We start from the raw sequence: 14,766 nt of genomic DNA on the forward strand, positions 1-14,766 counted from the left end.
GCCCTGGGAACTCAACAAGCAGCAGATAAATTTAAATCGGGCTTCCAATTGCACTGTGGGAGCTGGATTTAAATATGTTAATGAAATGTCTCCGATCGCCAAGATGGAACACATGCACGGCTTGCTACCCACCGCTGTAAAAATGGCGACAGGAGGGTTGGGTACGTCTTCCCCCTTTTTAGAGTTAATGTATGTAAATCAAGGTAAGTAAGATAATAGTCGTTTGGTAGTACAGAACTTGGGTATTGCTGAAAACAGACATTTGTCGAAACTTTTCGTCTTGCACTCCTCAGGACAAAGCACAAGAATACCAATGTAAGGGAAGCAACAAATTTATACTATATGAGAAGAGAGTGCTGATTGGTTGGCAAGTGGATTCTGATTGGTAGAGGTGTTGCCACGGGGAATGCACCAGTTTATGATGACTGACAGTTAATTGCCAAGCTTTGTTTGAAATTTAAACCAGGCAGCTTGACTTTGATTGGTCAAGGCATTGCCTTGAGGAATGAACCAGCGAATGGCTGACACTTATTTTGTTTAGCTGATACAGGCACAATGTGTGTACATGTTCTTTCTGTCAGCAAAGAATAGGGCCCTGTGTATTAATGAATGTAGCTTCCAATATGTGCAACTGCGCAACACTGCAAGCCCGACTGACAAACTCAAAACACAGCGTCCGACAGTAGATGTGATTCTGTGTGTGGACAACATTTGCTAAATAATTCTCAGTGTGCTAAGAATTATGCTGACAACCAATTTAAGATTGTCAGTCGGGCTCGCAGTGTGGCACATTTGCGCGTACTGGAAGTTACATATATTAATGCACAGGGCCCTATTCTTTGCAGACAGAAAGAACATGTAGACACATTGCACCTGTTTCAGCTAAACAAATTAAGTGACAGCCATTCGCTGGCTCATTCCTCAGGGCAATGCTTTGACCAATCAGAGTCAAGCTGCCTGGTGTAAATTTCAAACAAAGCTTGGCAATTAACTGTCAGTCACCATAAACTGATGCATTCTCCATGGCAACGCCTCTACCAATCAGAGTTCACTTGCCAACCAATCAGCACTCTCTTCTCATATAGTATAAATTTGTCGCTTCCCTTACATTGGTGTTCTTGCAATTTGTCCTGAGGAGTGCAAGATGAAAAGCTTCGACAAAATGTCTCTGTTTTCAGCAATACTTGAATAAGATAATGTAAAACATGTGGGGACTGAATGGAAGAGCATGTGCACAGGTAACTGTGAAACAGCTTATGCTGAGGTCAAAAACAAAACCGAATAGGAGCATTTAAGGGATTTGATCCAGTGACACTCCATTCCATTCCATTGTCTCAGATGATCTTTGTATAACATTGACCGTTGTTTAAAATTTCTTTGTAGCTTTTTGAAAAACCCATTTACAATTTAAACCATTAACTACCTCATGTTAACAGGGCACAACCTAACTGTCTCTTAGTTTTACCTTTTATTCCTCCTTTATGTTTTGCTCAGTGCTGTAAATTTGTCTTCCTGTTTCCAATTCTGACACAAGTCTACACCCAAAACATTATCCTCTTTTCTGTTTCAGAATCTGAGGATCCTGTTATGCATTTCCAGTAATTTCTACTTTTGTTTCAGTGTTCTTTTTATATGCAGAATGGGGATCACTTGGTCCTTCTTTGTTCTATAGAATGGGAACAGTTTGGAGTGAATGAAGATTGTGCAACTAAGCATAACTCTTAAGTGATATGCAAAGATATTTTAATAACCAAGAAAAGTATTACAGTCAAGTTACACCTTTGAATTAAAAGTGAGAGGCTCAGGCTTTGCAATACTATGTTTTGTTTTGGCATTTCACTCTCAATGCCCTATGACCACATATGTCATTTAGTATTTCACACCTTGCAGCCATCGCCTTCACACAACAACACCCAGGCTTAGCATTCACACTTACAATATCGCTGTTCTATGCAAAATATGTAAAAATAGTGAGCACATTAATAGCACATTAATATGGTGGGGAAAGTCTTTGCTCGAGTCGCTCTGAACAGGCTCCAGAAGCTGGCCGAGCGCGTCTACCCTGAGGCACAGTGTGGCTTTCGTGCAGAGAGATCGACCGTTGACATGCTGTTCTCCCTTCGTCAGATACAGGAGAAATGCCGTGAACAACAGATGCCCCTCTACATTGCTTTCATTGATCTCACCAAAGCCTTTGACCTCGTCAGCAGACGTGGTCTCTTCAGACTACTAGAAAAGATTGGATGCCCACCAAAGCTACTAAGTATCATCACCTCATTCCATGACAATATGAAAGGCACAATTCAACATGGTGGCTCCTCCTCAGAGCCCTTTCCTATCCTGAGTGGCGTGAAACAGGGCTGTGTTCTCGCACCCACACTTTTTGGGATTTTCTTCTCCCTGCTGCTTTCACATGCGTTCAAGTCCTCTGAAGAAGGAATTTTCCTCCACACAAGATCAGGGGGCAGGTTGTTCAACCTTGCCCGTCTAAGAGCGAAGTTCAAAGTACGGAAAGTCCTCATCAGGGAACTCCTCTTTGCTGACGATGCTGCTTTAACATCTCACACTGAAGAGTGCCTGCAGAGTCTCATCGACAGGTTTGCGGCTGCCTGCAATGAATTTGGCCTAACCATCAGCCTCAAGAAAACAAACATCATGGGGCAGGATGTCAGAAATGCTCCATCCATCAATATTGGCGACCACGCTCTGGAAGTGGTTCAAGAGTTCACCTACCTAGGCTCAACTATCACCAGTAACCTGTCTCTAGATGCAGAAATCAACAAGCGAATGGGAAAGGCTTCCACTGCTATGTCCAGACTGGCCAAGAGAGTGTGGGAAAATGGCGCACTGACACGGAACACAAAAGTCCGAGTGTATCAGGCCTGTGTCCTCAGTACCTTGCTCTATGGCAGCGAGGCCTGGACAACGTATGTCAGCCAAGAGCGACGTCTCAATTCATTCCATCTTCGCTGCCTCCGGAGAATACTTGGCATCAGGTGGCAGGACCGTATCTCCAACACAGAAGTCCTCGAGGCGACCAACATCCCCAGCTTGTACACACTACTGAGTCAGCGGCGCTTGAGATGGCTTGGCTATGTGAGCCGCATGGAAGATGGCAGGATCCCCAAAGAGACATTGTACAGCGAGCTCGCCACTGGTATCAGACCACCGGCCGTCCATGTCTCCGCTATAAAGACGTCTGCAAACGCGACATGAAATCCTGTGACATTGATCACAAGTCGTGGGAGTCAGTTGCCAGCGTTCGCCAGAGCTGGCGGGCAGCCATAAAGACGGGGCTAAAATGTGGCGAGTCGAAGAGACTTAGTAGTTGGCAGGAAAAAAGACAGAGGCGCAAGGGGAGAGCCAACTGTGCAACAGCCCCGACAAACAAATTTCTCTGCAGCACCTGTGGAAAAGCCTGTCACTCTAGAATTGGCCTTTATAGCCACTCCAGGCGCTGCTTCACAAACAACTGACCACCTCCAGGCGCGTATCCATTGTCTCTCGAGATAAGGAGGCCCAAAAGAAAAAGAAAAAGAAAGAATGTAAAAATAGTGAGCACATTAATAGATGAAATAGTTTTACCTCAGGTCTGCAATGTCCAAGTGTGTTGCATAGTGTGGCATTCAACCTTATAGGTCAAGAATATCCCAGCTTCACTTTCTGGATTGTGCTCACTTCGCTGTCTCAGCTGACTTGGTAGCAGGGGAGGCCACTATTGGGTGTGCATCCCTGGGTGACGGAAAGGATAATTAGTCAGGATTTCCGCTCCTGATTGTTAACTCCTGTTGGAAAGTGATTCGGCCTCAGATGACCCCATGTACAAGTACTTTGGGCTTAATTTTGGGCCCTGCTGAGGTCGGGATCGGAGGTGGACAGGCGCCGAAAAGACCAGCAATGACAGGTGTGCCAATTTCCCGGCACTGGCGATGTTCACAAGGACAGGGGTGGGGCGGGGTTGCAGAGTGATGGTGGGCTGGAATGCGATCCCACCACATCCCCCCTTTAAGGCCAAATAAAGTGTTTTCCGAGCTCAGTAAGAGCTTGTTAACGGGAGGTATTGAGAGTTTCATGAGAGCGCAATGGGCTACATGCGCTGCCTGGGGCAGACACGGTGAAAAGAGATGGGTACAGAGTCGGAGTCAGTCATGGCTGCTCAGGGAATTAGCACAGAGCCATAAAAATTGAAACAACGCACAGGGGAACTCGGACAATGGTAGACAGATGATCTTGGCGCTGCATAGGTGTCTGGCACAGTTGGCGGTGAGCATTTGGGCTGTGTAGGGGGTCCTCACTCTTCTGGCTTCACAGGGGCAGAAGAGCAGGGGGCAAAGCTGTGAAGGACAATTGGACAACCAGCTGAGCACAAGGAAGGCAGCATCTGGCAATGGGGGCACGACTCCCGGGTTTTGGGCTCAGTGGCAATGAGGGGCAGCACCTTCCACAGGAAAAGCAGTGTCTGGGACTCAGAGGGCAGGGGAGAGGAACGAGGACCTAGAAGGAGGCCACACCCTCTTCCCACCCCACATGGGATGTATCAGTGAAGATGGAGCTACCTGGAGATGACTGAAGCCCAGTGCCGCAGGAGACTGCGACTCTCCAGGCAGATGGTTACAGACAGCTGTTCCCTTGTTGTCGAAGACCTCATACCTCACAGCACTGGTCCCTAATGACTGCCAGTGGCCTTCAAAGTCACTGTGGCCTTGAATTTCTTTGCTCCTGACTCTTTCCAATAATCATCTGCGGACTTTGATGGCATTTGAAAATGGCTGCATTCCACTGCAGCTCATAGGTCACAGATGCCCTCATTGCCAGAGCTGGACAGTACATTCATTTCATGACAGACGAGGCCTTGCAGACACAAAGGGCATTGGGCTTCACTGCCGTCGCAGGATTTCCCCAGGTGCAGGCTATCATGATTGCACCCATGTGGCCATCAAGGCACCCAGTGACAAGCCAGTGAGATTCATGAACTGGAAAAGCTTCCAATCCCTCAATGTTCAGGTGGTCTGCAACTACAACAAGAGTTTCCTCCATGCGTGTACTGATGCTTCTGGCAGCTGCCATGACTCCTTCATCCTCTGCTAGTCCAGGCTGCCGCAGATCTTCACTCCAACCCCAAAGTGCATGGTTGGGTCCTAGGGGACAAGTGATATCCCTTGAAGAGATGGCTACTCACCCTTCTATGACAGCCCTAGGCAGAGGCACAGAGGCGATACAACCAATGCCACCTGTTCACTAGCTCCACCATTGAGCAGGCCATCAGGCTTCTGAAGATGTGATTCCAGTGCCTAGACCAGTCAGGTGGCACTCTCCAATACACTCCTGCAAGGACCTCGGTCATTGTGGTGGCTTGCTGTGCTCTCCATAACATGGCCCTCTAGAGAGGTGTGAATCTTGAGGATGGTGAGGCCTTGGAACCACATAGCTCATTGGAGGAAGAGGAGGAGCAGGAGATGGGAAGAGGAGGAATTGGAGGCTGAGGGGAAGGTTGCAGAACACTGAGGTGCTCCAGCTGCAGAGGGAGGTGGATGGGCGTAGCGCGTGGCACGATGGTCTCTGCAGAATGCCATGAATGTCAGGGATCATTTGATGCAGGAACGTTTCAGCTGAGCCCCTCTGATCCAGGATGAAGGGCATGCTATGGACATTAGCCTGAGGTACCTGTGTTAACACATCCATGCAAGACCCCACCTCTAATCTCTTACTGCCAGTGAAGGATGCAGATCTGACCCCAAGCTGTTCCCTTACTGTGGAGGGACCCTTGATTTCCTGCACCACCTCATACCACTTTTCTTGTCATGTCAGCAATAAAAAGAGTTTCAGATGTGTGACTTAAAGTGTCATTATTTATACAGTGCAAAGAAATGGACATTATGCTCAGAGACAGTAAGAAGACACCCCGGTGACCCACTCAGTGCTCCATGGTATGCAGTAGCTTCTGTGCTTGGCCAGTTCTATGTAGTCTGGGAGTAGGTGGAGGCAGCTTGCTCACTTGTCTCTGCTGGTGGCTGAGATGCATGTGGCTGTCATCCTCATTGTGGAGATGCCTTTGGGGTAATATCCAGAGGCTGCTGGACCTGCATCATTGCTGGGGAAGCCTCCATCATTTGGCCCCACCAGTCACCCACTGTCAGAGGAACCGAGGGCTGACAGCCTCATCCTCCTCCGTGACATCCTCAGCCCTTGCCAGGCGCACCTGATGCCTGTAGGGGGACACCAGTTGGGACTCACTGGCATCCTATCCAAACATCTCTGTGCCAGCAGTGCCACTGACTGCTCCAGACTACAAATCCGATGCATGCCAGTGCACAGCTCCTGCATTCACTCAGACTAATGCTGTGTATGACTCTCTATAAGGTTGACCACTCTCTCAGTAGAGGAGCTCATGCGCTCATAGCCCTGAGTAATGGTGGTGCACATGAGTTGGATGGACTCCTCCATCCTCAGCCCATGACCCTGTACTGCATCAGGGAACTGTGACATGTGGGAGCACATCTCCTGCTGCTGTTCCAGGTAGCGCCTCCTTTTTTGTGACTCCTGAGGCCCGACATCTGAGCCGAACTGAGCAGGGCTATGTCTGTCCTCTCTCTGCCTCTGGCACCTCCACCTGCCCACTCGTGCTGTGCTCCTTACCTGCAATAGACACTGTACGTGTGCGCGGATCAACAGAGGTGAGAGTATCTGCACTGGTGAATGGTGCACTTGTAAGGTGTGATGGTGCCTCTGCTGCTTGGGAGTGAGAGGGTCTCTGTGGTTGAATGTCTATATGTTTTGGAGACACAAGAAAAGATAATGAGAGCTAGCCTTGGAGAGCAGAAGTCTCTGCAGTACTGAGGCTTCCCAGTGCAAATCAGTGTTTGGCATGCTGTCGGATGTGGTGGAGTGCAGTGCACCCCCTCAAAGCAGTGCCCACTGAAATCACCATCTGCACCATGACTGCCCATTTTATTGGGGCCATCTTCCTCCTGGTCAGCGATCCTGGTAATCTCTATTGCTCAGTCATCCATGGGAGTAATGACATGAAAGTAGGCAACACCTCCTTCTGTTTGGCCCTCTCCCGTACATCGTGTGCGAATTTTTTCTGCATAGGAAAATGACAAAGTGACATCGCTGTGCTGTATGGCCATTGGTAGCTGCTCCTATTCATTAGCAGTTGCATGTCTCAATGGTGACAGTTCCTCAGCATCATTATAGCTCTGAGCCATTCTGAGGGGTCTTTAAGTGCCTTGGGCATGCATCCTTCCCATGTTCAGGAGCAGCATACACCCCAAGGCGCCTCAATCTGTGTGTCTGCTGGAGGGTGAATACCCGGGAACCTTTCCTGAGGGTTGATTATGCCATTCACCTTGCCAGAGTGCATGAGGTCTGAACCGATACCGGCACTGGATCCAGTATTAACGTGTTACACTTCTGCTGCTCACAGTCGCTATGTCCTGCCAGCCCTGCTTTGTTTGTGCAAGTGGCCTCCTCGTCCAACCCTGGGGGAAGAGAACCTCCCTCCTCTTGCTGATAGCCTCCAACATAAGGCAGAGGTAGTAGATTCTTGATAAGCAAGGGGGTGAAAAGTTATTTGGGGTAGGCAGGAATGTGGAGTTGAGGTTACAATCAGATCAGCTATGATCTTGTTGAATGGCGGAGCAGGCTCGAGGGGCTGAGTGGCCTACTCCTGCTCCTTTTTCGTATGTTCGTATCTGTAAAATTCATTAAATGTTTATATCTGACGATTGTTGCTTTAATTTTTACATCCTAATGAATGGAATGTGAGTAATAACAGAATAGACTAATTCTAGTCCAACTGGATGCCTTGCAGCAAATAAAATGTAGCAACCTCCTGCACAGCTCTGTGACTCCTGTTCACCTAGCACCAACTCCTGATCACTCACTACACACTGGATAGTGCTCCGAAACCCGTACACCCGACACACACCTACCCAACACTCGCTACACACTGTATAGTGCTCCGAAACCCGTACACCCGACACACACCTACCCAACACTCGCTACACACTGTATAGTGCTCCAAACCCACCCATTAGACTTAATGGGCTTGCAGGCGAGGGTGTGAATTTACCAGGACCAAGCAGTGATAGAAATAAAGACAGCCTTTACACCTTAACAAATAACTCAAACTTTAAGAATCATCATCAAATAATCTCAAATACTCACTATTAATAACCAGTTACCTACCAGGAGCTGGTCACACAGGGCGGCACAGTGGCGCAGTGGTTAGCACCGCAGCCTCACAGCTCCAGCGACCCAGGTTCAATTCTGGGTACTGCCTGTGTGGAGTTTGCAAGTTCTCCCTGTGTCTGCGTGGGTTTCCTCCGGGTGCTCCGGTTTCCTTGCACATGCCAAAGACTTGCAGGTTGATAGGTAAATTGGCCATTATAAATTGCCCCTAGTATAGGTAGGTGGTAGGGAAATATAGAGACAGGTAGGGATGTGGTAGGAATATGGAATTAGTGCAGGATTAGTAGAAATGGGTGGTTGATGGTCGGCACAGACTTGGTGGGCCGAAGGGCCTGTTTCAGTGCTGTATCACTAAATAAATAAATAAATAAATAAAAAGTAGCCAGGAAACGGTGTGTCGCTTTTTTGGCTCAATTGAGGAAATATGGAATGAGAGGCACTCCAGGAGGCCAAAGAAGAAGAAGAAAGAAGAAGAAAAATAGACAACTGATTGCTCTCATTTTCACAAAAATAATCATGAGAACTTGAATTCAGATAGGCATTGTGAAACTGAAAGACTGCATACCTTGGATGGGAGAATGCAGTAAGTTTGAGGTTGCTGTTGTTTCCTACATAGCAGGAGCAGTGTTTTAATTTACTTTTAGAGTGTAGTCCAAGCAAGCTCACACCAAGTTTAGCTGTAAATTGATTACATATTTATGTGGTTTCATATTGTTAAATCTGACATAGGTCACGGTCTCCAAACTGAAGAACACATTCAGAAATTTCTTATTTTCTCATTGCTATGACTCATTTCTCTCAATAGTAAAAGTCCCTGTTCCCCTGCACGACATCTTGAAATGGCTTCTTTAACTTTTTGTGGTTTTTCTGTGAACATTGTCCGCTTCTAGGCAATTGTTCAGTCAGAGGCTGGTATGAAAATTTGAAATTTATGATCAAGCCATCTTTAATAGAAGGAATTGTGGTAAGAGTCTGCAATATGGAGACCAATAGGATGTGGATGAGGATATGAATGAGATGAAGTAAACATATGGCACTGTATCATCCCATCACCTAATCAAAACATTCACCTGAGAGCTCATTCACAGTGGCTGGGGTTTTCTGGGTAGGACCAAGGTGTCACTGCCGTGATTGAAAGCAGGTGCCACAGTCGCTTGCAAGTTGATCCACCAATGGAAAGAAATCTGTTGCTGACTGGTCCCAGAACGGAGGCAGGCAGTAAGGCAGCACCACGGTGTTAAGTGACAATGCTGGAGGTGCTGGTGTCATATTTAAAATGCTGCCAGTACTCTCTGAATATAGCTGCTGCCCTGATTGGACCCCATTGAACTCAGTGCAGCCCTGCTAATGAAAGAAGCCCTATTGCTGACTGAAGCAGGCATTCTGAAGGCCTCAAGAAAGAGGTAGTTTTAGGGATGGCAGAAGGAAGATCCCGGGTAGCCCCACAGTTCAGTGATAACTTCCTGAAGGTTCTCCTCCAGGCTGCTTAGGAAAGGCGGGAGGAAGAAGGGTCACTGACCCGAAACGTTAACTCTGCTTCTCTTTTCACAGATGCTGCCAGACCTGCTGAGTGGTTCCAGCATTTCTTGTTTTTATAACAGGAGGAGGGGACTGCCTTGCTTGACCAAGCAAGCCTGGATGGAGATCGGAGAAGGTCAGCAGCTGTGGGGTCGTCTGGAGAACATGGCTGCAGTGCCACAAGTGCCTGAGTGACCGTATTTGTTCCACTAGGGTGAATACTCCACATCTTGCTTCCTTTAGGGGCTTACAAATGGCAATATGCAAGGGTGAGGTTGGTGGAAAGGGATTACCCACTCAGTTGGTGGCAATGGGGTCAGGCTGCAGCAGATCCTGTAAAAGGAATGGCTGCATCTCAGTTAACGGGTGCTCGTCTGTCAGTGTTGACTGCAGCAATGTCGCTCCAGGAGGTATTCGTGTGCCCCCATCATGGACAACTAAGCTGCCACCTGCTTAGGTGTTGTGCCTGTCTTTGTTGGGCAACTAACGTGTTTTTACTACTGTAAAAATGCCAACGAAAGGGCCCAGAATGGCAGCAGGGTGTCCTTTCTTGCCGTCCTTATACTAATGGAAGAGGAGGCTCTGGATTTGGCAGGGCAGCATGGCAACCATTCCATCACACACAGTGAGACACAAGTGCGGTCGATCACAGAATTGTTACAGTGCAGAAGGAGGCCATTCCGTCCATCATGCCTGCACCGGCACTCCTAATGAGCATTTTACCTGGTTCCATTCCCCCACCTTCTCCCCATAACCCTGCACATTGCTCATTTTCATATAACAGTCTAATTCCCATTTGAATGCTTCAATTGAACCTGCCTCTACCACACTCTCAGGCAGTGCATTCCTGACTTTAACCACTCACTGCGTGAAAAAGATTTTCCTCATCGCTTTTGCCTCTTTTACCAATTACTTGAATCTGTGCCCTCTCGTTCTCAACCCTTTCATGAGTGGGAACAGTTTCTCTCTGTCTACTCTGTCCAGACCCCTCATGATTTTGAATACCTCTATCAAATCGCCTCTCAGCTTTCTCATCTCCAAGAAAAACAGTCCAACTTCCCCAATCTTTCTTCATAACTGGAACCATTCTTGTGACTCGTTTCTGCACCCTCTCTAATGCCTTCACATCCTTCCTAAAGCACGGCGTCCAGAGCTGGATGCAGTAGTTTAGAGATGCAGCACTGAAACAGGCCCTTCGGCCCACCGAGTCTGTGCCGACCAACAACCACCCATTTATAGTAACCCTACGTTAATCCCATATTCCCTACCTCATCCCCACCATTCTCCTACCACCTACCTACACGAGGGGCAATTTACAATGGCCAATTTACCTATCAACCTGCAAGTCTTTGGCTGTGGGAGGAAACTGGAGCACCCAGCAGAAACCCACGCAGACACAGGGAGAACTTGCAAACTCCACACAGGCAGTATCCAGAACTGAACCCGGGTTGTTGGAGCTGTGAAGCTGCGGTGCTAACCACTGCGCCACTGTGCCGCTGACGCTGAACTTGTGTCTATTAAAGGCTGGCTGCCCGATCCAAACCCGACGGGACCCGACGACGTGTTGGGTTCGGTTTGGGTTGCACTTCCAGGTCCGTTATTTGGGCATGGGTTGGGCCGAGTCAGACACACTCAATCACAGGTAAGTGGCTCCAATGTTAATTTAATTTTTGGACTAGAAAAGTGGTTTTGTTACAGTTATTTTAAGCTTGTGCAGATCAGCAACAGGTGTTGTACCTCTCCTCTGCATCCATCTTTAGGTTCCTCACAGGAGTTCCTAGCCATCTCTTTAATGGGTAGCCCTTGTCACCCTGTATCCAACCTTGAAGGTACGTGGGGGGATGGAAACGCTCAGGCACCTGGGAGTGCCTGAGTATGTATGCATGACTGCTTCCAGGGTACTGAGCACACACCTGCAGCATCCATTGGTGGTGGTTGCAGACCAATGGACATTGATAGAACGGAAGCCCTTTTTGTTGATGAAGACTGCTGGCTGGCCTGTTGGAGCCTTGATGGGCCCATGCATGCAGTCGATCACACCCTGCACCTGGGGGAATCCAGCGATGGTCCTGAATCCTATGGCTCTTTCAGCTTGACTGTCTGGTTCAGTGCGATAATGGATCTATTGGATGGCCCTCCTGAAGAGGGCATCGGTCGCTGCCTTGATGCAATGATGTGCCACAGACTGGAAATTCCCACACATATTTCCTGTGGGTCCCTGGAAAGAACCAGAGGCGTAGAAGTTCAGCGCCAGGGTGACCTTCATTGCCACTGACATCGGGAGGTCACCACACCATCGGGGCTCAGCTTGTCTGCCATCATGGCACATAGATCTGTGACAGCCTCTCTGGAGAGGCTCAGTCTTCGGCGACTCTGCCACTCAGACATTTGAAGGTAGCTCATCCTCAGTCTGTAGAACCTCGCTGCAGGGGAGAACCTCGTTGCCCTTTGCACCCTTCACCCGCTTCCCCAGCCCAAGCCCGCCTCTCCAGTTGACCATAAGGTTGCTGCTGTCCTGCTGCCTGTAGCTGCAGTTCTCTCCCTCTCAGTTGCTCATCCTCATTAGAGGACCCACCTCCTGAATCCGTGATGCACATGGCAGGTGGCACTTTCTGTCTCCAGGGCCTCCCACCCAGACGCTTCTTCCAACCACCCCAACCTACCCCTCTTCTTCCCCTTTAAATTCACACAAGTGCTAGTTGGTAGATGGCACTCTGGCGTCTTGTCCCCCAAAGCCCTGGCACCTTACCCCCATCCCCCAACAGCAAGATATGATGCCTGTGCTTCTCTAACCTTTGTGATAAGGCACACTGCCGCACCTGACGGCTGCCAAGTGAAGCCAGAACTGACCTGCCACCTCTTTGCCACCTTCATATACCTGCCGGGGCTCTGATGCCATGGCCCCCATGGACTTTCCATAATATTCGAACAAGCCCATAAAATAGTATTCTGTTGGAACTTTAATTGGCTCAATTCCCTTTTTGTTGGGTTGGGGCATCCTTTCGTCCTGTCACACTGCTCCTCGCAAAATCTGGAACTGACGTGATGATGTCATAGTTCTCTTCCGATGCTTTCCCAGGCGATTCCAGCCAGTGTTTCTGGGAGCATTTTGGGGATTTCCCATTGGGCGATCTGCTTTGAAGATGATACTTTGTCTTCATTTGTCTGCTGGAAAAATTGTTATTGCGTTTAGTTTCAGTCAGGGATAATCCTGGAAATTCAGGGCTAGAAAGAACTTCTGGCCTTGCCTGAGAGTTCGGCAACAGGATAAGAGAATTCTTGTCACATCGGTAATGGAAGAGAATGCTGATGCACTTTCTATCTTCCCTCCCTTTTATAATATATTTCAATTTCTAATTTCTCTTCTGGCCTCTCTGGGTTAAGATTCATTTTTTCCAAACTCCAGAAGGGAATGTGGCCTGATTCCTGGCCTTTCAATATTTCTTTAATCTAGTTGGTGGAAGCTGTTCGAGTACTTATAGTGGAGGGCCCTGACTTTCTCTTCTTGCATGGACTTTGGATGGAAACTCACTGATGATTCATGGGCAGGATCCCTTGGGTCTGAGTACACCATGAATTCCTCATTCATGTTTTTTATTCAAATATGCCTTATGCACAACTTAGCGCATGTCACAGGAGATGTTTTAGTATCAACTATGGCAATTCCTGGCCAGCTTTATTTCACGTCACAAAGAGGTTCCTCAGTACATATTTACTGATGTTTCTGTCCCAGTGACAGTACATTCTCTGTTTGAGCAGCTTCTCTATGTTTCACACCTTTTCCCTTTCACTGAGTCTGGTGCCATCATCAGCCACCATTCGCTTACATTCTGGAATTCTCTTCTTCGATTCCTTTGATTTATCATCTGTTTTCCTTCCTTCAAACCTATCTCTTCGAATGTACTTATGGTCACCACCACTAATGCCTACCCCTGCTCATTGGTCATCGCTTCCCATGGTAACTTTTGGGATGGTCACTGAAAGTTAGTGTACAAATGTAACCTGATGTTTTCTTTGTCCCTAGTTTCAGTAAAACAGCCATGCTACCCATCCCTTCTCCTGACTGAGAAATGGCACATAGTGTAGGGTAGATGAGTTTATGTAAATGGAGATTCTATTTTAATATAACAGAATCACGGAATTATTACAGTGCAGGTGGCCATTCGATCCATCATGTCTGCACCGGCTCTCCAGAAGAGCAATTCACTCAGTTCCATTCCCCTGCCTTCTCCCCATAACCTTATACATTCTTCCTTTTCACATAACAGTCTAATTCCCTTTTGAATGCTTCAGTTGCACTTGCCTCTACCACACTCCCAAGAAGTGCATTTCAGACCTTAACCACTCGCTGCGTGAAAAGGTTTTTCCTCGTGTCGTTTTTGTTTCTCTTATTAAATACTTTAAATCTGTGCCCTCTCGTTCTCGATCCTTTCACGAGTGGGAACAGTTTCTGCCGATCTACTCTGTCCACACCCCTCATGATTTTGAATACCTCTATCAAATCACCTCTCAGCCTTCTCTTCTCCAAGGCAAACAGTCCCAACTTCTCCAATCTATTTTCATAACTGAAGTTCCTCATCCCTGGAACCATTCTCGTGAATCTTTTCTGCACTCTCTCCAATGCCCTCATGTCTTTCCTAAAGTGAGGCGCCCAGAACTGGATGCAATACTCCAGCTGAGGCCGAACTAGTGACTTATACAAGTAACAAAGTCCAAAGTAAGCACAAGCTAACTTTCTCATTCCTGATATCATTCTACAAAAGGCTCATGGAACTGAAGTGATCCTCTGATGACAGTTTGCTCCTGGGAGAGAGCTGCTGCTTCCTGCATATCTTGACCTTGCTCTTTGTAGCCTGGTCTGCTTTGATATAAAGATGTCCAATTGAGCTGCTCACACTGCCATCAACCCCAGTCAAATAAATTGGAGACATATGGCTAGGTCTCTGTCCATACAGTAGGAGGTATGTGAACGTTTGCAGGGTGGCTTTGAAGTTGAAGTCAGTGTTAGGAATGGCCACCTGGAGGAGGATCATTAAGTATCTGATTACCATTTGA

Source organism: Heterodontus francisci, chromosome 43 (assembly GCF_036365525.1).
Source record: "Heterodontus francisci isolate sHetFra1 chromosome 43, sHetFra1.hap1, whole genome shotgun sequence".
Lineage (NCBI taxonomy): Eukaryota > Metazoa > Chordata > Chondrichthyes > Heterodontiformes > Heterodontidae > Heterodontus > Heterodontus francisci.